Raw genomic sequence first — 26,748 nt, forward strand, 5'->3', positions numbered from 1 at the left:
TGTTTTTCCAGCGCTAGGAACACATGCTTTATTCAGGCATATCCCACTGTCCTGCCTCAAAGCTCGATCCTTTCTGCACGCTCCCGGGTTGAAAGGTGTTACAATCCACTGCTCACTTTCCACAGCAGCAGGGGAATCGCAGTGTCTGGCACAAAGCGTTGGGTAATATAGGTGTGCTGGGACAGGACAGAAGTGCTGTGTTGGCATAGCTGCAGTCACAGAAGGAAGCCCGTGTCCATCGGCTTTACAAGCTCAGATTTAACCGTGCTGCTTGTGGGACCCAAATAGGGTCGGGCAGGGCTGCTCACCACACGCAGACATGAAATCTGGGTATTTTATGTTTGCCTAGCGTGTACCTCAGCTGTCTTTATACTGAACCAACTCATCTGCATTTGCTTTTATGACCTGCGTGTATGGCTCCTGGACAATTTTGGAGTTACCGTGTTCCCTAGACATGTCCAGGAGCGATTTAAGTGTCCTGTGAGACGGGTTTAGCCTCTGGGCTACCAGCCAGGGGCCGGTAACAGCCCGGTGGCTCCCCCAGCCCTCACCTGGCGGGCTGCCCAAGCAGACCGGGTGCCAGCAGGCCGCAGGGCGGCTGCCCGTGACCGAGCCCCGGTCTCCCCCAGCACCACCACCGCCGGGGCCAAGCCCTGCGGGGGAAACCCGACGGCGGCTCCGCGCACCCGGGGACGGGGGCGGCGAGGCCGAGGGAAGGGCAACAACGGCTGTGGGGCGCTCGCCCCTCACCGGGGCCTTCGCTGGCCGCCGGGGGGGGATCACCCGCAGCCTTCCCCGAGCGATGGCGGGCCCTGAGGAGGGCCGGCGGGCTTCGTGTGCGGGCACCCCGCCCCCCCACCGCCGCCCCGGGGCCGCGCCTCAGGGCGGCCTCACAGCGCCGCTCCCAGTCCTCGGCGGGGGGGGCGGGCCGGCAGGGCGTGATTGACAGGCGGCGCAGCCCACGGGGAGGGCAGTGGCGGCGGGGGGAGCCTATCAGAAGCGTCGGGCGGCGGTGAGTGACAGCTGGGCGGGACTTGTGTGTGCGTTGTGGGGGGGGGAGCTGGGCGTGTGCCGGGGCGCGCTTCGGCTGGGTTCGGAAGGGTTCGGCCGCGCTCGGCTCCGCTCGGCTGGGTTCGGCTGGGTTCGGCGGGGCTCGGCTCCCCCCGCCCGGCCGCACATTGTCCGGGCGGCGGCGGCGGAGCGCCCCGGCGCCCGGTGCCAATGCGGGGGGGGCGCTGCGCACCGGGGGCGCCTCCACCACCGCGGTGGAAACTTCACCTCGCCGCCGGCCCGACGCACGGCTGAGGCCCCCCCCCCGCCCCGGCTGCCCGGCTTTTGGGGCGTTTTGCGAAGAAAAACGTCGTTATTCCGCCGCAAACTTCCGCTCCGCGCATCCCTCCGTGGCGCGGGGGAGGGGGGGGCGAGCCGGTGAGTGACCGGGAAGGGGGGGGCAGGGCCCGGGGGGGGGGGGTGCGGTGTACGGATCTGAGGGGGGGGGTCTGGGCATCGCCCACCGGCGGGGCACAGCCGCAGCCACCTGTTAACGGGGCGGCCGCCCCCGCCCGGTAGCGTTTGTGCCCCCCTCCCCCCCCCCCCCCCGCCGTGTGCCGGGGGTTTTGGGGCGTCCCCGTGCCCCCCCGGCGGCTCCCCCTGCTCGCCCGGTACCGCCATGGCCCCGCTCGGCTGGGCGCTGGCAGCCGGGCCCGGCCCCGGGGGGAGCGGGGGGCACCGAGCCGCAGCCCCCCGGTGCCTGCCCGCCCTCCGCCGAGCCCCGGGGGCGGCCCCACAGCGCCACGGGCAGCAGGCGCCGAGCCTCAGGCGTCCTCCGTGCCCCCTGCTCGTCCCCGGAACCCCCTGCCTGTGCCCGTCCCCCTTGCCTGTCCCTCTGTCCCCATCCCTCATCCCCCCTTGCCTGTCCCCTTGTCCCCCCTAGACCCCCTTGCCCATCCCTTGTCCCTCCTGCCTGTGCTCGTGCCCCCATCCTGTCCCCCTTGCCCATCCCTTGTCCCCCCGTCTGTGCCTGTCCCCATCCCTCATCCCCCTATCTTCATGTCCCTGTCCCCCTGCCTGTGCCTCTCCCCATCTCCCTCCATCCCCCTCGCCTTTCCCTTGTCCCCCCATCCCTGTCCTCCTTGCCTGTCCCTTGTCCCCATTTCCCTTGTCCCCCGTGCCTGTCCCTCAACCCCCTTGCCCGTCCCACTGTCCCCATCTCCCTGTCCCTCTTGCCCACCCCTTCTCCCCCCACCTGTGCCCGTCCTCCTGTCCCCATCCCTCATTCCCCCATCCCCATCTCCCTGTCCCCCCTGCCCATCCCCCATCCCCCTCATCCCCCTTGCCTGTTCCTTGTCCCCCTTGCCTGTCCCCCCACAATCCCCCCCCTCGCCCCCCAGCCCCAGGAGGTGCCACCAGGCACCCACCGGAGCACTGCCCCGTGCCGTAGGGCCGCGTGCAGGTGACGGAGGTGCAGGTACGTGGGGCAAGGTTCCCTGTGCTACGGGGCCACCGGCACCTCCCTTCCTCCGAGGGACACCTGGCTCGGCAGCGTGCGCCCTGGGAGGGTGGCACCCCTGGAGCTCAGCCCACCTGGTTCCTGGATGCGGACGCGTTTTGTGGGGCATGCCCGTAGACAAAAGAGCCGATGAGCAATTGGAGAGCACTGGTGGACTCAGGAGTGATGGCAGAAAGGCTTAAAACGGCTGGAAGGTCGGTGTACGTTAGGCACAGCTGCGCTGCTTATATGGCCTGAGTTGTGTCTCGTTAACCTGCGGTGCACAGAGTTGCTCCCGGGCAGCCCTGTAAGGTGCAGGATGGGTACAAACCCCCGGGGGGCTTTGTCGTGACTTAGCCCCGCTTGGGTGGCATCGGTGGGTCGTGCACGTTGAAGGAGGAACTGAACAGCACAGAGCCCACGAGGCTTCGTGCTGCCTTAACTAAACAGTTACTGGCGGGTTGGGCTCTTCTGCAAAGTCTGACCCAAACGCACCAAATTGCTGAGGAATTGCCTGCCTCAGAGACCAGAGCATCAGCTGTAAGGCTGATGGACGCTGGTTTTCCCTCGTCAGAGCTGCTGGCCTCTCTGTCCTCACAGAGCTCCCGAGTATTTTGCTTTTACTGCAGGGGGCTCGCACGATTTTCCCAGGTGTTCGTAACAGAGTCCGTGTGTGTCCCCCCTCCATTAACCCAGCCTCGACAGTCCTTTCTTTCCGCTCCTCCAGCGCCTTCCCAGCGTGATTAATAACATGCGAGCTGCTTCGTTTCAGCACCAGGGCGGCTGATGCTGATTGAATTCCCTGCTCGGTCTCCTCGGTGGGCCTGGAGACTGACGGCTGTTTTCTCCGCGAAGGAGCGGGCTCTGGGGTGGGAGCTGTCAGCACGCCTTTTTTTAGTCTCGGTTCAAAAACGAGCGACAAAGCGTGCACGGTTGTACCTTCTATGTTTACATTTGAACGATCCTGTAATTAGCAATAATTAGCTCAGCTTGGGGTATTGCTTATGCGGCAATATTTAAACAAGGCTTGAGACCCGAGGGGCGCTTTTCTGCCTGGCGGAGAGCCCCGGGGAGTTACCCTCGGGGTGGTTCTCTTGTAAATCTGCCGCTCGGCTCCAGGAGGTGGTGAACGTGTGGTGGGAGCAGCATCCCGTGGCCTCCAGGGTGGGGGAGAGAGGAGAGGTACTGGTGCATCGTTTTCCACGTCGCTTTCTCCCAACTTGCCTCGCCTTTGGGAGAAGCAAAGCTAATTTCCCAAACTTTGCTTCCCACGACGCGGCCGTGCAGCACCGATGCCCCTCGCTCTGAATTCACCCTCCTGCTAATTTAGGGTTGGCTCTCCCCACGTTTGTAACCCGGACCGAAAACTTCACGTTCTTGACTTAAAAGAGCTTTCTGAAGTTGAATACAGGGAAATATTAAACACAATGAAAGCGGAGACAAAAACTACCCCGTGCAGAGCGATTTTGGGGGGAAGGTTGTGGAAAAAGGGAAGAGGCAGGAGTGCCGGCCAGGCCCCGTCTCGCCTGCCATCTTCCCAGACGCGCTGTGCCACTCTGCTTCTGGCAGCCTAGGAAAGCAAAATGGTTGTGCGCTGAGCACGCTTATCTAATTGTAATTTATTATCAGCTTTCTACATAATAGTTTTGAAGTGTAAGCTTACAACCAGAGCTTGATAGGCAGCAGATAAAAATGTAGAAGATATTCGGTGTTACCTGTATTAATCTAGCAAGTATATTTATGAAACGGTATTTGATCCCCTTTATAGCTGGTTGAAGACCACGAAAGAGTATTAATCAAATACATTATTTGACAAATATGGATGAGATTAAACAAATGATTTATTTGTTAAGCGCTAGTCAACTGCTCTGCCGTGTCACATTCCTTTTTCTCTTCTTATCTTTCCCTTCCAGTTTCACTCCACTCTTTCGTGGTTTCTCTTTCCCTGAACTGTTCTCAGTATTTGTTTCACTTCATTTTTCCTTCCCCTTTCTCCTTTCCCTATAGCGTTTTCACTTCTCTGTCATCATTTTTCTTTCATTCTTTCTCCTGCCTCTCTTTTTTCTGCCTCTCTTTTCGTGCTTATTTGGTCTAAATTAACCGTTTTCCCCTTTTTCTCCACCTTGGTGGAGATTTTTACTGAACGCTCTGTAGCCAGCTGAACCAAACCCAGTACCTGTGTACAAATATGAAGATGTTTGCTCAGTGCTGATGCTCCTCTACCTCTCCCCTGACTTTCTGGCTGCTGTGAGAAGGGTGTTTCTGCAGTTCTGGAGTTTTCTTCCAGCTCTCATTTTTGCCATTTCTTTTTTCCCCTATGCCTTTTTATTTTTTTGAAGCGATTTTGACTAAGTATCCCAAAATCTTTGTATTCTAAGAGAATGACTAGGACCAAATGGCCGACTTTGTTCTTTGTTTTTGTGTCTTTATGCAATCTGTTTTCATCTGCTGCCTGACATACCCCCATCACCCCTCCTGGACCTCCTGGTTCCCTGCTCTTGGCATCGTCGTACCTCCCTTTCCTGCCCTCCGAGGTTATGTCCAGGAGGTATCTTTCAGTAGGGCAGAAGGAATTATTAGGGCACTGGAAGTTTTCTCCCTTACTGTTACTTTTCAGAGCCTGAGTGTCAGGTTGGTTGCTTTAGTGGCAGGAGGCAAGCGGCTTATCGTGCCTGACCGGGCAGGAGAATATCCACCTTAGTGGATCCAGTACTAAAAGATTAAAGTGTCCTAAAAAAGAGAATGCTGTTACGGATAAGACTTTTTTTTTTTTTTTTGGATGAAATCTACAGAGAATATTCTTGAAAACAATGCAAGGAATAGAAAGCTATGTATTTCAGGGGAGGAAATTTGTCTTGCCTTGGCAGCAAAGCTCAGACAGTCTAGAGGAAAGTGATGGAAGCGTTCAGAGCGAGTGATTTGTCTCCGCTGATGATTGCAGTGGTGGTGCTGCAGCGAATGAGCTAAGGCACGGATGTCACAGTTCTCTGCTTCGGTGCTAGGAGCTGCGTGATGAGGCCCTCTCGTACCGGGGAGGAGAGGTCTCTGCTGGAGGTGAGTTACGCCGTGCCTCCGGGTCGCGTGCAATGCCCTGGATAACACTCGAGTGCGCTGCGCAGGGAGCAGCCCAGGCAGCCTGCAGTTACGAAGCACGACTGACCGGGGAGGAGGAGGCCAAGAGGAGCGCTCCTGTGCAGTTAATTTGCTGTGGGGAGAGAAGAAAGCTGGTGACGTTTGGTTTAGCATGATAGCTATCCAGAGGAAAACGCTTCGTGATTATCTGTTCGGTTCTCTGTCCTTGCCGCCTGTTTCTTGGTCTCTAACATGAAAACCAGCACTGATTAATGACTTGTTCAGGCAAAGCAAAACTTGAATCACCAACTTCTTGCAGCTGGAATCCAGCTTTACATTTTAGCAGGATGGTCTGTCTCCCTTCAGATGCTTTTTCCGTGCTGGCTGCGATACCCCTGCCTTAATGCACGACCTGCCCGCGGCGTCCGTCTGACGGTGGAGTGCAATCCCTGAACACCATCCATCTCGCCAGAGCCGGTGCTGACAGAGGGCTCGGTGGATAAAGTGCAAGGCTGAGGACCCAGGAGTCCTGGCTCCCTCGCTGCTGTTGGCTGAGCTTGTTGCTTTCTCTCCCTGGACCCTCTGCTTCGTTGGGAGTAATGCCGAGCTGGCTGCTGGGGTGCTGGGTGGATCGGTGCAGAATATCCCCTAAAAAAGGGGATGTCCTGGCTGAGGGGTGCTCTGGTAATGCAGAGGCAGCAACAGGATAGGTGCTTGCATAATACCGCACTGGGCACATCTGTAAGTGGGTTTTTCCTTTTGCATAGCTAAGCCCATTACGAATCAGGCTGCTCACATTCAAGTTAAATTCAGGAGCTGATGGAGCTGAATTTAGATGCGTGTGGGAGCAGTAACTTGACAAATGCAAAAAAGAGACGTTGCCACAAGTACAGTTCTCCGGGAAGATGCCTGTACATCATCTGCTTGTTTAGCATCCTCGGAGAGCAGCAGGCACTAGGGAGGAGCTGTGACCTGTGAAACGAAGAGGAGGATGCTCTGGCAGTGGGAGAAGGTGGTGAGTGAGATCTAAAAAGTCAGGGAGCAGGAGTGAAATGAGAGAAGCCCCTGTGCACGATGGAGTTGTGCACAATGGGGTTGTGCACTTCTCCTGCTTTCCCTTGAGCTGTTCTTCAACACAGCCCTGTAGGAGGAGAGGCGAGGAGTGAAAGAAGAGATCTGTGGAAGAAGGCACCCCCAAGCCTGCTGCACGAGGTGGGGTGAGTGCTTTCCTGCCAGTCCAGGCTGAATCGGAGTGTGGCCAGCCAAGGGTCTCCCTGAGAAAAGCAGGCTCCGGTGAAGAGTCTTCGAAGGAGGATCTCACTGCAAGCACTTAACGCCTGAAGCAAGTTGGGATCTTGCTGGGAGGCTAGTTGAAAAGTGAACTCTGTTCACCAGCTGGAGTGTCAGGCAGTCAGGGCTTGCTCCAGTGCCAGTGCTCAGTCTGCTCTGATGCTTCCTTCGCACCATTTTCAGCCCTTTTGTGGTTTGCGTCCAGCTCCATTCAGTCTTCTCCGAACCAAAGAGGAACGTGTATAAAATAGGTCTGAATATATGAAATTAGGCTGCAAGTGATTTATTTAGTCGCTTGTCCTTTTCATTACCCAGCTAGCTGCTGCAGCAGCCTCCTGGTGTGGCACTGGCTCGTGTATTTCTGCAGTGGCAGTAGCACGTGTGCTCTTTCTGTGTCTGGCTTTGTTAGAGCAAGAAGGAGATGTCAGAGCGCTTGGTGTTACACAAGGCACTAGAATTCAACTTCCAGAAAAAGAAGGGTGGGCTTGAGAAGACAACCTTTTTGGTGTAAATAGGTAAAACATGAGTCGCTTGGAGGTAAATGGGACAGACTCCAGCTTAGGCGTGTGCTAATTCTGTAACTAGCTTTTCTCTTGAATCCCCTTGCATCCGCATCTGATCGGGTAGCTCTTTTCAGGTACTGTTGGGCTCCTGCCGTGGACAGACAGGCTCTCCTTTGTAGCGTGCAGACCCAGTTGGCAAGGTCAATGCAAATGCGTTGTCCAGTGCTGCGTCAGTTCTGCGTTCCCATCCCTGCGATACGGCCGGTGTCAAAGGACCAGAGACTGAAGGTTTCCGGCACCTCGTTAGAGATGTCTTCAGGTGTGGAAGGCTGAAAGTGCTGTCACTTCATCTCAGCCACTGCTAGTGATTCCTTGGAGCTGCAGCACGTGCTTATATTGGTCATACCACTGCAGCTCAGCTTTGGCCTCCACGGAAGAGTTTCTTTGAAAGATGCTAGAGGGTGGGATGGAGTGAAAGGCTTTCTCCCCACAAAGAACCTCAAGAAAGTGGGGTTTTATTCCCTTCTATCATTTTCAAGCAAGGTTGTGTTGCCTTTTCTTTTTTAAATATTTTTGGTATCAGGTCTTCAAACAGCTGTGGATGTCCCTTCCATGTAAATCTTCGAAGCTGTAAGTGGCATCATGTCTTCAGGAAGGAGTTGATACCCCATAGCAAAACTAAGTGTCTTGGCCTGTTGTGGGTTGGAAAAAGAGTGAGAAAACTCGAGTAATTGACAAGAAATGTTGTAGCCCTCTGGATGGGGAGAAGAGGAGGGCTCGATTAAAAACCCGGAGAGCTTTTGGCTCTTGATTTCTGCTTGTAGCAGGTAATTCCGAAATGAGCCATCCCTCTTTTGTCAGCTGCTCTGAGGCACTTTTCATGGAAGGAACAGTGGATCTAAAAAAACAGATGCAGTTAGTTGATGAGGTATTTTAGGATAAAACAACTTCCTGGGGGGTGGGGTGGTGGTGGAGGGAAAGGTAGGTTTCTTCGAGAAGCAAAAAACCTCTATGCCTTTTTTTTTTTTTTAACTTGTTTCCCAGGCACCTAATCTAATCTATCCAAAACAATTCTCCTGCAGCCAGGGCTCACATATTTTAAAAAACAGTGTAGAAAGGAATGTATTGTGACAGTTTAATTTGCCACTGAAATACGGTCACCTCTGGGGTAATTCAGAGAAACCGTAGAAGAGCGGATGATAAACCTGCTCAGGAGAGGAGGTGAGTAACGGGAGGCTATTCGGCTGGAATGGCAGGCGGGAGATGCCCGCGGAGAAATATAACTCCTGGAGCTCAGGTTTATCCGCTTGTTCCTTTGGCTCTGTAATGGGGCTGTAGGCTTGGCGCTGCACCGCATCGGGGCACCGAGTCCCCGTGCACATCATCGCCTGGCGGCCGGGGAGGTGTTTGTGGAGGTGCTCCGGGGCAGGCGAGGAGAAGACCCTCCGGTCCTCTGGAGATCGGATGGATTCGGAGGGAAAGGCGGAGGATTGCAGCACGTCACGAGCCAGGCTGTGTTTCTGGGAGCTTACATTGCTGAACGCACACATGAAGGACGAGTCCTTCGGTATGCCTGCAGATAGAAAATTGAGACTAGCTCTTGCTTCTGGAGATGGATGAAAGGGCTGAGACTGCACCCGTGCTCCTGAGACCCGTCCTGCCTGCTCGGTATTAGGGGCAGCGTGACTGAGGAGTCGCTCTCTGGGAAAACACAAGCAGCAGGTCCCTGCCTGCTGAGCCTGCAGTACAGCAAGCTCCCCGTTGGCAGAGAGCAGACGTGGAGACAGGATTTCAGAAAGCCAGCCCGGTGGTTCTGCAATCTCTGACACAAGCCAGCGCTTTAAAAATACACAGTGCTGCTGCTGCTGCTGCTGTCGGGAAGCCCTGCAGGCCCCGGTCTTCTGTGCAGTAGCTCCAGGTGGAAGCCAGTTGGTTCACTTTATGCTCTGCAGGAGTGAATTATTACTGGTTTTGGTGATAAACGGTGGCACTGCGGGTCAGATCTGCACAGTCTAACGCCTGTGGAAGTCACTGTGTGCTCTAGTCCCTGGCTAGGGACTTCTGAAGGCACAGGACAGCTGACTGGGAATTGCAGTTACTGGTACATGGGTGCAGCTTCTCTCCCTGCAATCTCTACATTTTAAAGAGAAAACAAGGCGATTGCAGGACACTTTTAAGACAACAACGGAAATCCAGCAGGAGTTTTGGAGGAGAGATGTCCAATTCTAAATAAAGAAGTCCAGAGTTGATTCTGTAGGCCAGTTTGTGGTCCTCAAAACCAGTGTTGTCCGAAGTGTGAACTCTTGGTGAGGAGAGGGAAAGCTGAGTGCGTAACAGGGGGTTGGGGTTTTTCAGAGCATGCTAGTAAATGCATGGTTTTTGGCAGGACTTGGCGATTGCATTGCAACAGGGTTACAAGGTCTTGCTCAAATTCTGCTGAAGTCAGCTGAAAAGCTCTGTTAGCTGCAGCGAGCATGGGCCGGCAGTCGGAGCGGCATCTCTTAGGACAGTTTGGGTTTTCATCTTTGTTTCAAAGCCTGCGTCTAGAACAGGCTTAACGCAGCTTCAGTAAATATCCCCAGGGGAGGGGGAGATGACAAAAAAAAAAAAAAAAAAAAAAAAAAATCAAAATAGTCAAAGTGCTCCTGCTGTGAGCTGTGGCTGGCAGCGGATGCGTGGAGCAGGACAAGCAGTGGGAGCAGGTACCTGTTGGGATGAGGCTGCACGGAGATAATGGTTGAAATCTGAGGTGGGAGTCTGCAGACCCCGTCATAGGTGTACACTGGGGTGGATGCAGAAGAAAAAGCTCTGCCACCCATAAGTCATCCTTTCAGGGAGCTAATTTGAACTTCTTTTTGTCTTTTGAACCCTTCAGTTCGGTTCCACTGTAGGTAAACGTCGTGCAGGCTCTTCCATGCTTTTTTACCCTGTTTGATTTGAGGGCTTTTTGTAGCAACTTACTCCTCATTTATCCTGCTGTCAGGGAAGTTATTCTGCCTGCAGTCCGTCTTTGAGCTTAATTTTCTTATTTTCTGTAGCACTAGGGCTGATGGCTTCACAAATCTTACAATAACTCTTCAATCTCTCCCTGGCCAGTCTAGCAGCGTGACAGCTCCATTTAATGTGTGCTCTCTGCTTTGGCTTTCTGCCCCCAGACTCATTATTTAGCATTTGTCTGCATCAAACCCCGGCGTTGCCAGCCCCAAAGGATCATATATCAGCAGTCATGAAAAAGAGAATCCTCGAGACTGCTCTGAAAATCCCAAATCCGTCCGTGGCGCACGCAGATGACACAGGTCTTTTCTCCTTCCCTGTCCCCTGTGTCTGTCCCCGAGCCCCTGTGTGTGCATCCTTCTCTGCCTGCCCCGGTGCCTGTTTTGGGGGGTAAAGTGAAAGCTGCAGCCTCGCCGGGCTCTGCAGTTCTCACGGCACCGAGCGTTTGGCTCCTGGGACGCTTCCCCTTCTTCTTCTGCTGGCACAGAGGCGGGTCGAGACCTGCAGCTCTGCCTCCTCGTCGGCAGCCCAGCGGCCCCCGAAACAACTTGGATCCACTTGGAATATCGTTCCAGGGAAAAACGCTGCGGAGTTGTCTCTGCGGTAGATACTCGAGAGTATCGGTCTCTCTCCTGCCGTTTGAAGTGTGGTGTTCCCTCCAGGCCTCGGAGGCTGGGAGTGCTTTCATGTTGGGTGCAGTCCCTCTCTGAAAAGCTTCCGAGCTCGGTGCAGGATGAGAAACATCAGGGTGCAATTTGCGTGCTCAGACGTTGACATCTAACATCTCGGCTGCTTACCCTCGGCCCCCGTGGATGCGCAACGGAGGAAACGAGTGCTTTCATCTCGTCCTAATGCAGATGTCTGAAAGCAGGCAGACAGATCGCGCCTGTCTCTTCCCATCGATCGCAGGGAGGCTCCAGCTGATGGGCTCTGTTGTAGGTGAGATGAATCCCACCTTGACTGGCGGTGTTTTGCCAGGAAGAGTAGCACAGAGAGCAAGGCGGCGTTGAATATAGCCTGTCCTTAGCTGCGTGCTGTCTTACCTGGTAAACCCATACTGCTTCGTTGCTTGAGAAGCTGTTTCGTTGCAGTTCCTGAGAGCTGGAAGGGTGCAGATACCTCCCAGCAGCTCCCTCCCGTGAAGCAGAGGCTTGAGACCTTGAAACGCTAAATCTGGAGCTGGGGTTAACAGATGAGCCCTGTGGTGCCCCCAGGTTACGAGGGCTGCAAACGTGGGTGCTCTGGGGTTTGGTGGGTAAAACCCATGCCTCCTAACGCTGGAGCACTGCTATGTTAATGGAGCTGGGCTCTGTAGGGTTGTTTCCCGCTGGTGCTCAGCCTTCGTGGTTGCTGTGGAAAGCAGAGTGGTCTTCAGGGAGCAGGGCGGAGGTGGCGAGAGCCATTCGCGAAAGAACTGAAAACCAAAGCTGAGCCAACAGGTAGGAATAAAGCCTGGTAGCCTGGGGAGGATTTTCTTCGCTGGCAGAGTTTCCCCTTTGATTGGGAGCGCTTGTTCCATCATGCCTTCTCCTGGAGAAGAATTAGCCCGGTGGCAGAAACGTGGTGCACCAGGTGTTTCGGGAACGAGGAGGCTGGCTGCAGCAGGAGCCTGCAGAGCTCAGCCTGTGAGCCCCTGCGCTGGCGGCCAGCACTGAGCCTGCCCTGCCTCAGAAGGGGAGGGTGCTGTGCCACATTTCTTGCCCTGTCTCGTGCCTGTGTAGTTAGCATCAAATCCTATGAACCCTCAAAAAACCATGGCTTTGTACCCCACCTTGCTGCTTGCTGAAACATTAATTCCTGCGAGTTCAGATACCGGTAAATCAGCGTTCGGTTCTGGACAGCCTCAGGAAACCTACTGCATGCATTCCAGCTGCTTCAGACCTTTTAACTGCGGTTCTCAGCCACTGCTCCAGATGTAGGCGAGGAGGAGCCCTGGGTGGTTTTTGAAGGGTCTGTGAAAGCCGTGCAGTAAAAACAAGAACTGCTGTCAGGGAGCTAAAGTGTTGTTCAGGAGGCTGCACAGAAATGTGTTTTTTTTTTTAGGATTGATAAAGGCAGAAAACCATTGCTGTACAGTAAACGTACCCTGTGCAGTAGAAGACCAAATGTCACAACCGTAATGTGCCCACGAAGAGACCTGGAAATGTCAAAGGGACCGCCAGTGCCTTTGCAGTCACGGAGAATATGTTAGGGGAGAAATTTCGGGCTGACCCCAGGTTGGAAGCGCACATTGCGTGCTGCAGAGAAAGGCAAAGATACCTTATTGTTTGCTACGTGGTGCCTCGTCCTCCCTTTGCAATGCGCCTGACCTCTCCCTGCTCTCTTAACCAGCTACCTGTGTCCAGGACAAACTTTTCTGCTTCACATCCCACAATGTGAAGGGATGGGGCTGCATGAGGTCTACTCGAGGGGATGGATGTGGCTCTGCAGCCAAGATGGAAAGCGTATGGAAAACCTTCAGGAGCCTTTCATTCCCGAAGGAAGGTGCCCCAGAGCCTCATAGTGGAGCCCCACAGCATGCATTTTGCTCCAGTGCTTTCGTTGCTGTCCTTCCCCTCTGAACTTTGGCACGATAAATAGTGGCCGTGTTTGAAGAGTGTCCCAACGTCTGGCACAGCACCAGGCACTCGCTGCTCCGTACGCGCCTCCCGGTGTTTGCTGTGCCATCTGCCTGCTGTTTGCAGGTCCCGCAGGTCAGCGGGTGCGTCGCTGGTGGACCTGCCCCGTTTCCCAGCTCTTCTTTGGTAGCTGCTTCTGTTGTTTCTTCCACAGGGCAAAAACCAAGTCAGCAAGGGCCCAAAGAGATGTTAACACAGGGTTGTTAGCACTGTGGATTTGCTTTGCTCTCCCACCTCAACAGGCAGGTGTACTGGTGCTGGAAAGCTGGCGGCACAAAGCAGGAGCCATCACTTTTTCTAAATTTTCTGTAACCGTGTGACCTTCCTAACTAATTTCTCTAGTCTAATTCCCAAACGACATGTATATGTAACTAAATCCAGCAGGGCTCAGAAGGCTGCATCAAGCCTTAGGCGCGGGAAATAATGGAATATGTGTAAAGCTGCACATCGTGTCCCAGGCAGAGCTAACCTTGTTGCACGAGGAATTTCCTTACGAGTTTAAAACCTTTCGGGTGGGAACCAGGCTCCCGTCACAGAGAAGCCATCTTCCCTCCCGTGCTCCTTCCGACAGCTCCTTCGGTTTCTGATTCAGCTCTGCAAATACCGCCTGGTGCCTTCAAACTGCCTGAGAAGGAGGCTGGTATTATTTCCCCTGTGAAGGCTGGAGGGAGGGAGAGAAAATTAAAGCAACTTGTCTTAGCCTGAGTCAGCATCACGGAGTGACGAGTGTGTCTCTCTGGAGCCTAGTGAAAGGTCTCTGCCTTATCTGGCTTGGTACTTCACCGGTTGCACAACTCACATCCCCTAGATGCAAATATTTTCCCGGGGATGGCCCCAGTTGCCCAAGCAGGGCGTTTGTTCGGATTCTCATGCTTTGCAATTACTATAAGCTTCTCGTGAGAGAAAGGAGGGGGAGTGGTGCAAGGTGGTTTTTTTTTTTTTTTTTTCTTCTCCCTATTGTTGTTCCTCATCAGCTGGTTGCTTTGAAACAGCGCATTGTGGTTTGCCTTCAGAGGCAACGTGGCGCTGCGAACGCGGCTTCAGAGAGCTGCTGGCAGCTTTTGGCTGCGGGCAAGAGGTGCAGGCAGGTCGTGGCGCTGGGGTGCCGTGGTGCTGAGCTCAGCACCGCACCCGGCTGGTGCCCAGCAGGTCATCCAGCACGCAGGAGCAGCAATGTGAATGCAGCAGGATGTCATCCAGGGGAACAGAACCTGGCGCTTTGCAAGTAAATATCCACGGTGGGCGTATGGCACGTTTCGTTTTAGGTGCAGCAGCAGAGCTTTGAGTGGACCTCGTGCAGCTGGTGATTCACGGTGTTTTGGAGTGTGCTGAGCACTCCTTGGGCTTGCATTTCTGTGCTCTTCAAGAGCATCGATTCCTCTGGTGCTGTAGAATTTAAAAAAACAAACAACATGCTAAAAGTGGCATGAAGCAGTTGTCCTCTAAAGCCCAGCTGGAGCACTGACTGTGTTTCACAATGATCTCAGTGTCTTCTGCAGACCTTGCAGCCATGTGGGAGCCTTTCAAAAAAGGACAACTGCGTGAATTTTTTGTCTGAACAGAATTTTGGACTGTTAAGTCAGATTCTTCTTTGGGTTAACGTAGTTTATCTCGAGTTTGATCAGAAGTAAGTGGAAATAATGACAAATTAAGCCTGTGGAATGGCAGCCACTGCTGGGAACAGCTCCTTTGCAGCAAATCTCCATTCCTCTGCCCAGTGTTAAACATTGGAGAAAGAAACACTAACTTCTGCTTACGTTTCTAAGTGTGATGCTGAAGATAAACAGAGTATGACTGGTGGTGACAGGCCAGCAGAACTTCAGCTGCCCCTTCATCCTCCTGCAGGCTGTAAATAGGTGTTTATGGCTTGTGTGACGTGCTTGCTCCCTGTCCTGGGGCAGCAACGGCCCAGGTCCAGCCACCGAACCCTGGTTTGGGATGCAGGTCCTACCTGAGGCAGGGCAGGAGGGGTGTGTGCAGGTAAAAGCAGGACATCATTGCGTGATGGTACAAAAGATGCGTGGTTGGTAGGGGTTTCCGAGTCCAAATCCTGGATCCTAATCCTGGATCGTAATCCAGTCCAAATCCTGGACTGCAGGAGTTCATTTAGGAGTTCATTTACCCCAAGTTTTTGAGGATGGATTTTGAGGATAAGTTGACAGGCTCCAGCTTTCAGAGCTCGCTGCTTTTTCCCTGCTGTTCAAGTATGAATTTTCCTCTTCCATTAATATATTCCCTCTGCAGAACAGTGCAGTGTCTATTTTTGCTCGAGTAGTGTTTCAAGTTAAAGTTAGCTTGTTTGACATGCAAGCTGGTGGTTTTCTGTGGGCTTTTTCTGTTTAAAAAAGCTTTTTGCAAACATTGAATTTTTATTTTTTTAATGCTTCAGTTGAAGTTCCTGTGTGGGAACAATGAGAGCTATGTAGGAACCATACCCACTCCACCATGCTGTGGCCTTGGAGGTTCATTGTAGGGACAGACACAGTCCTCAGGGAGTTGCTTTCTGAAAATAAGAGTGGGTTTAAGGGGGAAATGAGGAAGCAGTTTATTTCCAGTTAGGTGTGAACTACGTCCAGCAATGACAAAGTGCTGTCCATGCCTTAAGAGCCCTGAGGAACAATGCTGGTGAAGTCTGCTGCTGCCAGATGAAACAGGGAGCCTTCATCAGTATGTCATCACTTGCCAAAACCTCACTGGTGACTTGTGTCTCCTCCAGGCTCCTGCGAAAGCAAATAATCACATTTGAGATCTTACAGCCAGTCCCACATTTCAGTGTGTTTCCAAGAGGCCTGATGATACTGGCAAGGCCATTAAAAAAAAAATCACAGTTCAATCTTAATCTCTGCATTTATCCTTATTTTCCAAGGAAGGATCACTTTGTCTTCTTACCAAGCATTTCAGGAGAAATGGACGGTTTGGTTGTTCTCCGTTCACTTTAAAACAAAACAAAAACCAAACCAACAACAACGCTAAACCAAAAGAGAGCCCCCAAGCCCTCAGCAAAGCTCTGAAAGATCTGGTTGTTCACGGGTAAAGATGTTGTGACTGCTCTTAGTGGCTGTTGGCTTAGAGGGATCTCTTTCGTATCTTAACAGGTAGTTTCTGAGCCTGACTTGAGGCTCACAAGATGGGCTGTGTTGTGACAGGAGCTAGGAAACTTGCGTCACCTCATGAGACAAGGTGGTGTTTTTAGGAGAACCAGTTCACGTCACCTGCCTGTTTTCTCGCTTTCTTGTTCTAGCTCCTACAGAGCAACCCAAGCTCGTGACATGTGTTGCTACTTGGACGTTAGTCGCCCTCACAGCCTCCAACAAGTCAGCAGAGGTACCACAGACAAGTTTTGCAGGCAGGGGTGAGGATAAGTGGAGAGGCCTCAGGCCACACGTAGCACCAGGCCGTTACCGATCAAACAGCAGCTTCGGAGCTGTTGCAATGCATGTTTAGAGTAGCAGGCTGACAAAAATGAAATAAAATCACCGTCTTTGGTGCTTGGGAGGGCAGATACTGAACATGTCGGAAGGAAAGGTCAGGGCCTGTTTGCTGGTTGATGGAGGCTGATGGAGAAGGACGATAGCATGAGTTGCTCCCAGCACTTGGTTGTTTGCGGAGCGATGCTGGCCATATAACTGTTCCTTACCCCCACTTTAATAGCATATATCAAGTAAGTTTTACTCACAATGATGAGTTTGCGTTGCTCTGTGGTAGGGAATTGAAGGGAGATGCTTAGATTTTTCCCAGTGGGCTGAAGGGAAAGTCATTTTATTTAAGTTTTTATATTTTAAACCGAAGCCACAGTGTTGTGAGTCAGCTGGGTCTTGGCTGCAGCAGTTCTGTCTGTGGTCCCCAGGCATTCTCCAACGTGCCTGCACCTCCCCTAAGATGGACAAACCCCGAGACCACGACGGGACACCTGCAGGCCTAGTTCTGTTGCTCCCCTCGCAGGAGCTCCTTCATGGAGGCTCTGCACATCCTCGGGAGCTAGTGCTAAGGAAAAGGAGGGGACACGAAGGTAGGATTTAGGATAATTAGGAGACCTCTGCACTTGTTTTGACTCTACCATGCTTCACTCGGCTGAATCGGTCCATCATGTTTCTGCTTGTTTTTTTTTTTGATTGCTGACTTTCAGAGCTGTTCTGCAGTCTTCCTCTGTGCCTCCTGACTGAGTGAACGTGTATTTTTAATCCTTCATTTCCCAGGAAATGTCACTCTACCTTGTTCCTGTCTCAAGATGCTGAGAGGGTTAAATGCTCCATATGTGCTAAGGTTGAAAATTAAGATAACATGAAGCCTTAAGCCAATGTTGTCTGGCTTGGCTTTAACGGCTTCATTGATGATACTTTCTACCCTTCCCTTAAACCGATCCTCCAAGGTCAGATACCAGATTTGACACTCAGGAGTTTGTTTGTGACTCTTAGCTTGGGCTGGCCTCTTCCTTCTTCTGGAAAATTAAAAATCTCACACCTTTTCCATACTAGACATGCATGGTGGCTCAGGGCTGTCAGGTGAAGGTAAGTTTTGAAGTTCTGAATTTGTCTTTTGTGGTCCTTCTTTTCTGAGGCCAAACAGAACTGTTTCCATGAGCCTTATCAAGTCCAAGAATAAATCCAATGAATGCTGCTGCGTTTCCTTTTGGAATGTGTCTGCAGTGTGTGCATCCTCAGCGTTGTAGAGCTGAGCTTGTGCAGCAGGATCAGAAACTGAGGGTACTGGGAGACAGCCAGACGCCTGAGGAGAAACTGGGGAGCCATATGTACAAGCTTGGTGAAAAGACACAGTTTTATAGCTTGGGGATCTCATTGCTGCAAGATGTTAGGGAAGTCATTGGCTTCAAAAGATGAAGGTTGACTGAAGGGCAGTGACACCCAGAGTTAATAAATAAATAAATAAATAAATTTGGAAGTGGAAACTTAGGTGTAGGAACCCTCTTTCTTGTTTGGAGAACACCCAGCAGGATGAGACCCTGCTCTGGGTCTTGTAATTGGGGTTGGTCTCCACTGGAAGGAGGAAAAGACAATTTTGGGGCTACTTGAGAATCCTCTATGACATCTTCCATGCCCAGTCATTGCTTATACTGTCCTAAGGAGCTGAGCTGGGAGCCAGGCTGAATGCTGCTTTTTTACTCTGTTTATCCTGGGAAGTGTAGTACAGTTCAAAGTTCAAAAGTCCCTCTTTTTTTTTTTTTTAATTCTTTTTTTTAAACAATGTGATTGCCTATACTGGTAATAACAATACAGGGAAAGAAAGCGTGCCTATTTTCGTGCACGTGAAATCTGACAGTGCCAGTTTAGACCAGTGCTTTAGCCTTTGGCTTTTAGCCCTTTGGCTTCGTACTTATTTTTTGCTAATACAAATAACATCAGGCTTGTGCCGAACATTTTATCCTCAGCGTTAATTTCACCAAACAACTTACCTATCCTCTTTCTTTTTGTTTAGCAGCTTTTCCTCGCCTAGCCCGCTCTTGCTCCCGTCCAGCTGTGTGCTCTTGACTCCGTCCCTCGGTGTGATGCACACCAATGTTTCTTGCTGCTGCGTGGCCAGGGGAATTTGCCCTGCAAGGTTGATCTATGATGGAGGCACATTGCCATGCCTCAGGAAAAAAAAAAAAAAGGACATTTCAGTTAGATGAGTATCCGTGGGCTCGTGTTGCTCGGTTTTGCTCTCCCCAAGCTGTGACTTCTCTGGCTCGCACTGCAGACGTTTGGGCTGTACTTTGCACGGTCTCTTCCTTGGTGTACCCGCAGCAGAAAGCAGATGCTGAAGAATAAGGTGAAATGCTGTTTCTGTGTTCTGTAAGCACCAGCTGTGTTTAATCACCAGGTACCTGCCGGAATGGCACCAGCTGCTCCTCTGTGCCATCCCACGGGCAGGTGCTGGTCCCTGGTTGACTTTTTCTCTCTGGAGACTTGCACGTTTTCTTCTTTCTGCCCCCAGTTCAGAGCCTGCATCCAAACTCCCATATTTTTGTCCGTTTTCTTCAAAAATGGACAGCTCACCTTTGCGTCCTGTTACTTCATAAGCAACCTGACTCTGTTTCGCCCAGCGAGTTGTCATTCTGGAAGCTCAGGTTATCTTTCAGACTGGGAAATCTGGCTGGTGTGACTGGAGGGAACGCTTGCCAGTGCTTTTGTGCTGATCAGAGCCCCGTGTTGCTTTTTTCTTCCTGAATAGTTGCTCTGCGTAGAGCCAGCACATTGGTCGAGTCCGAGAGGTAGGGCAGGGTCCCTGGGGTGTGACGGCCACGTCAAGTGCAGTGGGATGGCCAGATCCGGACCTCCTCCTTGCCTCCACCACGGACATCCTTGTGGCAAGGGACCAGTTATGCAGCACCAGGTTTCAAAAGGGGGAAAATATTCTCGGGGATCTCAACAAGACCTTGGTGCCTAACCTTTAGGCCTTATCAGGGGAACCTCAGCTGTTCTGCTGCTCTCAGAGGCTTTATTTACTTGTTAATCAGCTTGTCAAGCTTCAGTTAACTTCTGCGTTGAGGTGGAGCCACATCTCTTGCAGGTCTGGTGCCTTGCTTTTCTGTGGTTTCTTTTCAACCTTAATGTGCCTTTGGAAGCTGGCTGTGAGCCTGCCCAAATCCTGCACGTCGTCGTTGCTGCAGGCTCCTGAGGAAATTCTGGAAGGAAACCACCCCCCCAGCTTCTGCTGATGGTGCAGTTCTGCCCGCACATGCTGGAGGTGATGGAGCTGGCATCGTGATCCTGTCCCCTGCACGCTCAGCTGCGGCCGCGGACGGGAAGCACGGTCTTGTGGCAAAAACTCGAACTTAAGGGAGCAGAAATCCCCAGCTTTACCATAAGTTTCCTGTGTGACCGTGACCGAGTCACTTAATTGCGGCGGGTTCCTCATTGCAGAGGGGAGTTATGTGCTTGATCTGCTGGGCTCTGAGTTCTCGGGGTGGGATGGGTGCAGTTGCACGACAGGCAGGATGGAGTCCCTGTGCCGTGTCTGTTCATCTGTCGCTCCACAGCCAAGAGGGAGAATCCTCTCTTTCCGGTATCGGGACGTCTAAGTCTTATTTGCAGCAGATCTGTGCCGTGACAGTGATTCATTTAAATAACCCACTCCCAGCAACAGTGCTTTGATTTTTGTTTTTTAAAATCCAGGCTGCTGCAGAGGGAGGGAATGTGAGCATCACAGAAAATAAATCCTCTTGTAGCTGATTTACCGGCAGCAGCAAAGTGAGGCTTAGGTAATCCAGGACCCAAACTTAACAAACAAAGGCTCCTGATCCAAACTTGGCTCTTGTGCCTTTAGACCTCTCTCTTTCTGTGACAGTTGCTCGATACTGCCTGCACGACGCGCTGCTGGTGTCTGCCTGGCTTCACACCTGGCCACGTCTGATTCATTCACCTCGGTTGTCCAAGGGCTGGGTTTGGAGGCGCATGAGATCTTCCCCAGACCTCTCTGCCGTCCGTGCTCAGCACCCAGCTCGCTGCTGGTCCCTGGCAGTCGTCCTCCTGAGCTGCATCTTGCTGGGGTGGTGTCGGTGGCGTGCCTCTGTTCCTCCTGCGAGGAGAAGTGCTTGCTCTGGCCAAGGTGTGTCTGTGCAAATCCTCACCTTGCTTTTCTTCTGCAACGCGGCCGAGCGAGGTCAGCTCCTTCTCTTCCCTCTCTGGGCCCCCCTTTCCAAGCCACCCGTCAGGGAGAGCGTTATTGTTGCAGAGCGATTCACCCTGGGCGGACTGCAGGGTGAGAAAGGGATTTGTTTGGCTGTCCTGCTCAGCCTGTAAATCAGCGGCGTGCCCCGGACTATCTGCTGCGTAACGCCTGATGCATATTCATGCCTGCGAGGAGCGCAGCATGGCCGGGATAGCTTTGTGTCACCGTGCTCATAACGTGCCCCTGGGGAGCGGGGGCAGAAAGGGGTCTGTCTCAGCAGCAGGTGCCTGCTTGCTTCCCTTTATCTCCTTCCCCAGCCGCCCACTTCTCGTTGGCTCCCCAAGATGCACCGGCACTTGCTTTTCTGCAAAAAAAAAAAAAAAAAAGTGCATTTTTTTATGCCTGCAAAAGCTCTGCAAGGGCTAAATGAATGCAGAGGGATGATCATTATATTTGATCACGTAAATGAAATGGCTCGCTAATAAAGGAGACACTCTAGAAATATCTGATTTTGGCTCTGTGGGGTCACTCAAGCTGTTCCTTTGAGCTCTGGCTTCGAACGAAGCGTGAGTAGCTTTTTATCAATGTCCCGTTGGGGAGGGCAAGGCAAGGAAACTCGCTCTCCGTCCTTCCTCGGGCCCCCCCCTGTGCTCCCTCACCCGCCACCACCTGCAGAGACGAGGCCGTCGCAAACGTGCTGCTCTGCCCCGTGTTTTGAAACGTGGGTGGGAAAAAGGCTGTGCCACGTTTCCCTGGAAAAGATAACACTTCGGAGGATGTGATTAGCAGCCTGGGATACCCTGTGCGAGAGGGTGGGTGGGAATGGACCCTGCTTTTCCCCTTCTAGGACAAGATCTAGGGGCTGGCTGGGGAAGCTGGCGGAGATGAGTTAGGCTCTAACGCGAGGGCTGCTTTGTCCCCCTGCGGGGAGCAGACCCGTGGAGCTCCTTGCTATAGGATAGCGTGGGTGGCAGGAGCTTATGTGGGTTCAGGGGAGGCTGGAAGAGTCCTTGGGAAAGAGATCTGTTGAGGGTTGCTAAACACAAGCTGTGCCAGGCCCAGGAAATCCCCTGGGCTGAAAACAGCCGGACGCTGGGCGAGGAGCAGGGGGAAGCAGCGCAGCGAGGCTGGTCTTTGGCCACACCAACGCGGGGATGCTGGAGCCTTGCTTTTGCTCCAGGATGAACCTGCCTGGAGCCCAGCCGGGAGCTGCCACCCCGTACCGGTGTGCTGCCGGATCTGAGTGCCACTTTGGGGTTGTGAGGGTCCGGGGTTCCTGCTGTTCCGAGATCTTTCCATCTGATTTCCTGGTGCTGACCAACAGGCTCCATTCCTTTCCATCCGCTCCCCAAACCCGGCTCCCTGTCTGGATCTTCCTGCGGCAAGAGCCCCAGCAAGACGGGGCATGTGCTGCTTGCACCGTTTTGTTCCCAGGGACCAAAGCTTACTGATACTCTTCCAATAGCATTTTGCTCCCAAAATTGACCTTTTTAAAGGCTCTTTTCCACAAAATGTTAAAAATGAAAGAATGAAAAGCATTATCAAGACAATCCTCAGAACTTCCCAGTTGCAAATACCTTGTTTCCTTGTCCATTTATTTACTTATGTTATTCATATAAGTTAGGCTTTAAAGCAAGCAGGAAGCCCAACGGCCAGACCCTATTTCCATTGCAAATTTTTTCTAAATGAAAATGGCTTAGATGTGTTTCCTGAAACCAGCTTTTTGGTTTTTCCCTGTCAGCAGTTGCTTCGGAGGAACGGGGAAGGGTGGGGAGGGAGAGGAGAACGGAAATCGTGTAGGGAGAATGCAGTTCTTGAGGACGGGGCACTTTTTTCCCTGATACACGGCGTTGGTAGCTCTCTGTCGACTCTCAATAAATAAATAAATAAATAAATAAAAGCGTGTCCCAGCTGCAAAATGCTGCCTGCGACCCCTGCAGAGTGTGTTAAATACGGACCTGGGCTTGTCAGTGCTGCTGGTTGCTGCCCCAGCCTGTTTCGGCGTCAGCTGCTCTCTTCTCTCCTGTTATCCCGCCTCGTCTGTGCGTCGGGGCATCCGTGTCCCTGCCTGTCACTGCCGCCTCCCCACGCTGGTGACACAGTTGTGATTTCATGAGGATAATTGGAGAGCGGTTTGGGCTTTCCCTCTCGCTTTACTCTGCCTCTCCAACCATCTCTGCGCAGGGAAGCTCCGCTCCGTGGGGGAGCTGTCAGCTCTGACAGCCGGACACAAAGACCCAGCAGGCGACCAACGGCTTTCCCATCCGAAACCTGCGCGTGGAGCTTTTCGGCTCCCGCTAAGGCCCTGGATGGGAAGTTGCCTCAGTTTAGTTTCCGCCTTTGCTGCTGGCGATGACTTCGGGCCGGTCCCTTGGCTTCTTTGCCGGGCTTTGCCGGCCCGCGGGACGAGGAGGAGGATGGTGTGCGTGACCAGCCCCGCCTGTCCAGCCCCCCGTGATCAACCCCAAGGCATTACAGCTTGGTGCCAAGTCAAGAGGTGGCTCAGAGGCCAGGTTTTTAACGGGTCTAGTTGTTACCTGTAACGTGGGCCGTGTCTTTAACTTCCCCAGGTACCTGTCCCTCTCTCCATAAGCGCCTGCTTCTGGAGCACCTGCCTGGCCCCACGAGGCTGGGCCGTGGGCCGGAGGGGAAAGCAGAGGAGCCCATTTCCTTAGACCTCTCCGTGGAGCAGCAGCAAGTGACGTGCAGAGCAGCACGTTTTGTCTCTGTAAATAATCTGCGGTTCGCTTGGAAGTGTGCTTCTCCTGCAGCCACCCCAGTGGGACGGGCTGGTTGCTCTCAGGGAGAAGCGGTGGGGGTGGGAGGTGAAGATCCCACCACGAGTTGCAAGCACGTTACAGCACCTCGCAGAGCTTCTGGAGATGTGGGCGTGAGCAGCCCAAGCACACTCAGTTTGATCTTGGGGCCATTTTGTGCTGCCAGAAGTTCCCCTTCACCGGTGAGTGCAAGTGTAATGAGAAATTGAGGAAGTTGTCTGTGCTCACACTCAGGCCAAGAGTGGAAATATTGGTGTTGCTGATGGCAAGTGCTGCACTGACTGTTCCTTGGGGTCAGGCTGTAGTAGTGTGCTGTGGTTTATAAGCTCCTGAGGTAAGGGGCCTGCTGGTCTTTATATTGACTATAATCGTTTCGATGGCCTGTATCGTCTAGGGCGTGATGCCTTTCTTGAGTATCAGTTCAGAGAGAAAGCTCTTGGATAGCTGGTTTGTTATTTGCGTTACCAATTTATGGAGATTGTTTACTGGTTTCTGGTATTTTAATAAAACCACTCGGCATTGCTGTGACTACCAGGTGTTTTTCTTACAGAGTAAGCTGGCGAGAAAGAACTTCATTAAACTTAGGAGCGGGTGAGCAAGAGCAGCGTGGTCAGACCAGCTTAGTGCTGGCAGCAGGTAACTGTACTGCGTTTATTGAACTACCAGACAAGGTGCAACACGAACAGAGCGAAACCAGAGATCAGCAAGCTGTCGGCAGTGCTGGTGGGGATGGTGCCATCCTGCTTTCCTCTGTTCTCCCATCTCTTCTGGCCCGTGCGATGAGGACCAGACGCTTGTGCACCACCTCCTGCCACCCGTCTGTCTTCCAGGAGAGCACCGAGGGCTGGAGGCCCTGCGCTGCCTGGTGGCACGATGGCAAGGGAAAAAGAGCAGGGATTTAACTTCTTTGTGGTCGGGTAGTCTCTGGCAGAGGCGATCTGTTGCCAGAGGTGCTCTAACTAAAACTGCGTCCAGAGCCAGGACTCGTCCGTGCCTGTTGAAGACCTCATGCAAAGCCATGGCTTGCACCTTGGTGCTGGGGCTTACGAATGCGCTGCAGAGACAATCCCTCTCTTTCAGGCTTGCCTCTGACTTGAACCTGCCTGCAGCTTTCTGCTCTTCTTCCTCCAAGGTTTCCTGCATCCCCTTGAATGTCTGCCTGTGCTTTGAGCCTCCTACGTGATGTCATTCCTTATCCCTTTTCTCCTCTGGAGCAATATTTTTGTGCTCAGTCTCTTGGGACAGGCTGCCTGTTCCTTCAGGTCTTAAAGAGCTTGCAGAGGATGGAAGAAGTCATTCTGTTCCTCTTAGACTGCCTTTTTTTTTTTCTAATGCAAGACATTTATTACGTTCAAGCTGCTTCTCCAAAGCAGGGCCACCATTTGCAACTTTCCTTACGCCTCTGGCACCCCTCTCTCTTTTTGTCTCGCAGGCTGTGTCGTCTGAGGTTGCAGATACGAAGCCAGCAACCAAACACATTGCGTTAGATTTGCAGCTCACTTCTTTGTTAATGTAAAAAAAGCAGCAAGTAAATGAAAATGAAGCATCGGATGGGCTGTGATTCATACCAGAGCAGCAGCTTGCCAGCCTCCTTTCCTTAACCTCTTTCAGGCTGGGCAGGCCACCGAGAACGTCAGCATTTTGACCCTCAAGTGAAAACGCAAGGTGGCATTTCGTGCTCCTGGAGGGCTTCGTTCAGGCCCTTTGGAGGCGGTGTTTTGGGACGCTGGTGACACTGTTGTGCCTGAGCAGGTGGAGGAGTGCAGGCAGCAAGGTTTGCCTTGTCAACGTGTTAAATCATCAGACAGGATTCCCGAATTGCAGGCATGGTGGGCTGCTGGTGACAGGCTGAGATGAGCCTTGTTTTGGTAGAGGACTTGAGACTGTTCTGCCTGCTAGGAATCTTTGCCAGAGGGAACTAAATTCAAACGCTGCGGCGTTGGTGCTCGAAAGGTTCCTCAGTTCTCGGGGACGGGGCGCTCAGGCTGAGACCTATTCAAAGACATTTGCAGAGGTGGAACTGTTTTCGGGTGCATTGAAACATGCTCCCGGTCGACAGGTAGAGCGTAAACGTTCAGCAGTGAACAGCGTTTGTGAAACTTCCATCGTGGAAATGTGAAATCCACGGGGGAGGACTCGGGGGCTAGCGGGCCGGGAGCAGCTGCTGCTGCCAGGCGGAAGCGCTCGGCTGGGCTTTCCTAGACAGCTTGAATGGGAGCCAGGAGCCCTCTCTCTCTGGGAGAAAATCCACGAGGTCAGGAAATACAGCAGCAGCTCCAGCTCCACGCTAGGGCCGTTGGTTTGGCACTAAGATCCCAGCCCTCTTCCCAGGCGGTGCGCTCCTGAACGGCTCCCGTCCTTGGCGTCTTGCTCAGCTCTTTGTCCCGCTGCCCTGGGCGGCTTGCTGGGGATCCAGCTCTCGGGAAGGATGCTGGGTGCTGCGGAGGTGATGAATTTTGTTTGGTGGGGAAAACACCAGGCAGCGACCCAGCTCAGCCTTTCAGACCGCTGTTCCCGCGTGGTGTAGGACTGGGAAGCTGTGCTTTTGTGTTTTCTTTTTGGTCAGCTTTGTCAGGGCTCTGCACTAGCTGCTGAGAAACTCAAACTCTTGTTTTTCCTCCGTTGGAAATTCTCACACCAGGAAAGGTTTTCACAACAATCGTCAGGCTGTACATCTCCATCCAGCAAATCCCCGTGCTGGAGCGCGGTAACCCGGCGTGTCTGTCACCATCTCCCTGGCAGAAGCCCCCGCGCTTCTCTTCCCTGCCTCCCCCTTTTGGGAAAGCCACAACCACCAGAGGTCCTGCTTTGCATCACGGTTGTGCTTGCTCTTTTGCAGCCGTTTCCTTGCTTTTCCCCGCGATGCCGAGAAGGACACGCTCTTTGTTTGTCTTCCTGCTGCTGAGCCAGCAGCTGAGAAAAGGGCTCCGGCGAGAGGTGGCTGGCTCTGGCTGCTCCCAGCCCGGGCGGGTGATCGAGCTGTCTGAGTGGTTTAAGGTTGCAGTCAGATGGGGACTGAAGTCAGAAAGTTCTGGCCTACTTTAGATGAGATCTCTGCTGCGTTTGCAAATCCAGCAGATGCGGACGGGGGCTGGGTGCAGGGTGGCCGCTGCTGGTACGCCGGCTACCAGCCTCCTCACCAAAAAACCCTCCCTCGTCTTCGCAGGAGAGGTGGCAGCTTCTGCCGGTATCAGCACGTTGCTAGATAGCAAACGCCGGGCTACCAGAGCTTTGAGACGAGTGTTTGGCCTCGTTCTGAGCACTTTTGCAGCGCTCCATATGCCGTGCCCCGTCCTGGTTGTTCGCCTTGCCCGCAGAACGTCGGGAGGTGGCCAGGAATCGTGATTCTGGCTTAATGCTCTTCTCTGGGATGTCTTCAGATCTGTCTCGTGGGTTGT

At 53.0% G+C, this 26,748-nt stretch overlaps 1 protein-coding gene across 1 annotated transcript in view; it reads left to right on the forward strand.

Annotated features, from left to right (window-relative positions):
- Positions 1-1,071: 1,071 nt before the first annotated feature.
- The window catches only part of HRAS (HRas proto-oncogene, GTPase), a 38,239-nt gene continuing 12,562 nt past the window's right edge, over positions 1,072-26,748 (forward strand). The window contains exon 1 of the mRNA XM_035552008.2: positions 1,072-1,428. The gene's annotated coding sequence lies outside the window, so the exon portion shown is untranslated. The remainder of the gene's footprint in view (positions 1,429-26,748) is intronic.

The sequence above is a fragment of the Cygnus atratus genome, chromosome 5, assembly GCF_013377495.2.
Source record: "Cygnus atratus isolate AKBS03 ecotype Queensland, Australia chromosome 5, CAtr_DNAZoo_HiC_assembly, whole genome shotgun sequence".
NCBI lineage: Eukaryota > Metazoa > Chordata > Aves > Anseriformes > Anatidae > Cygnus > Cygnus atratus.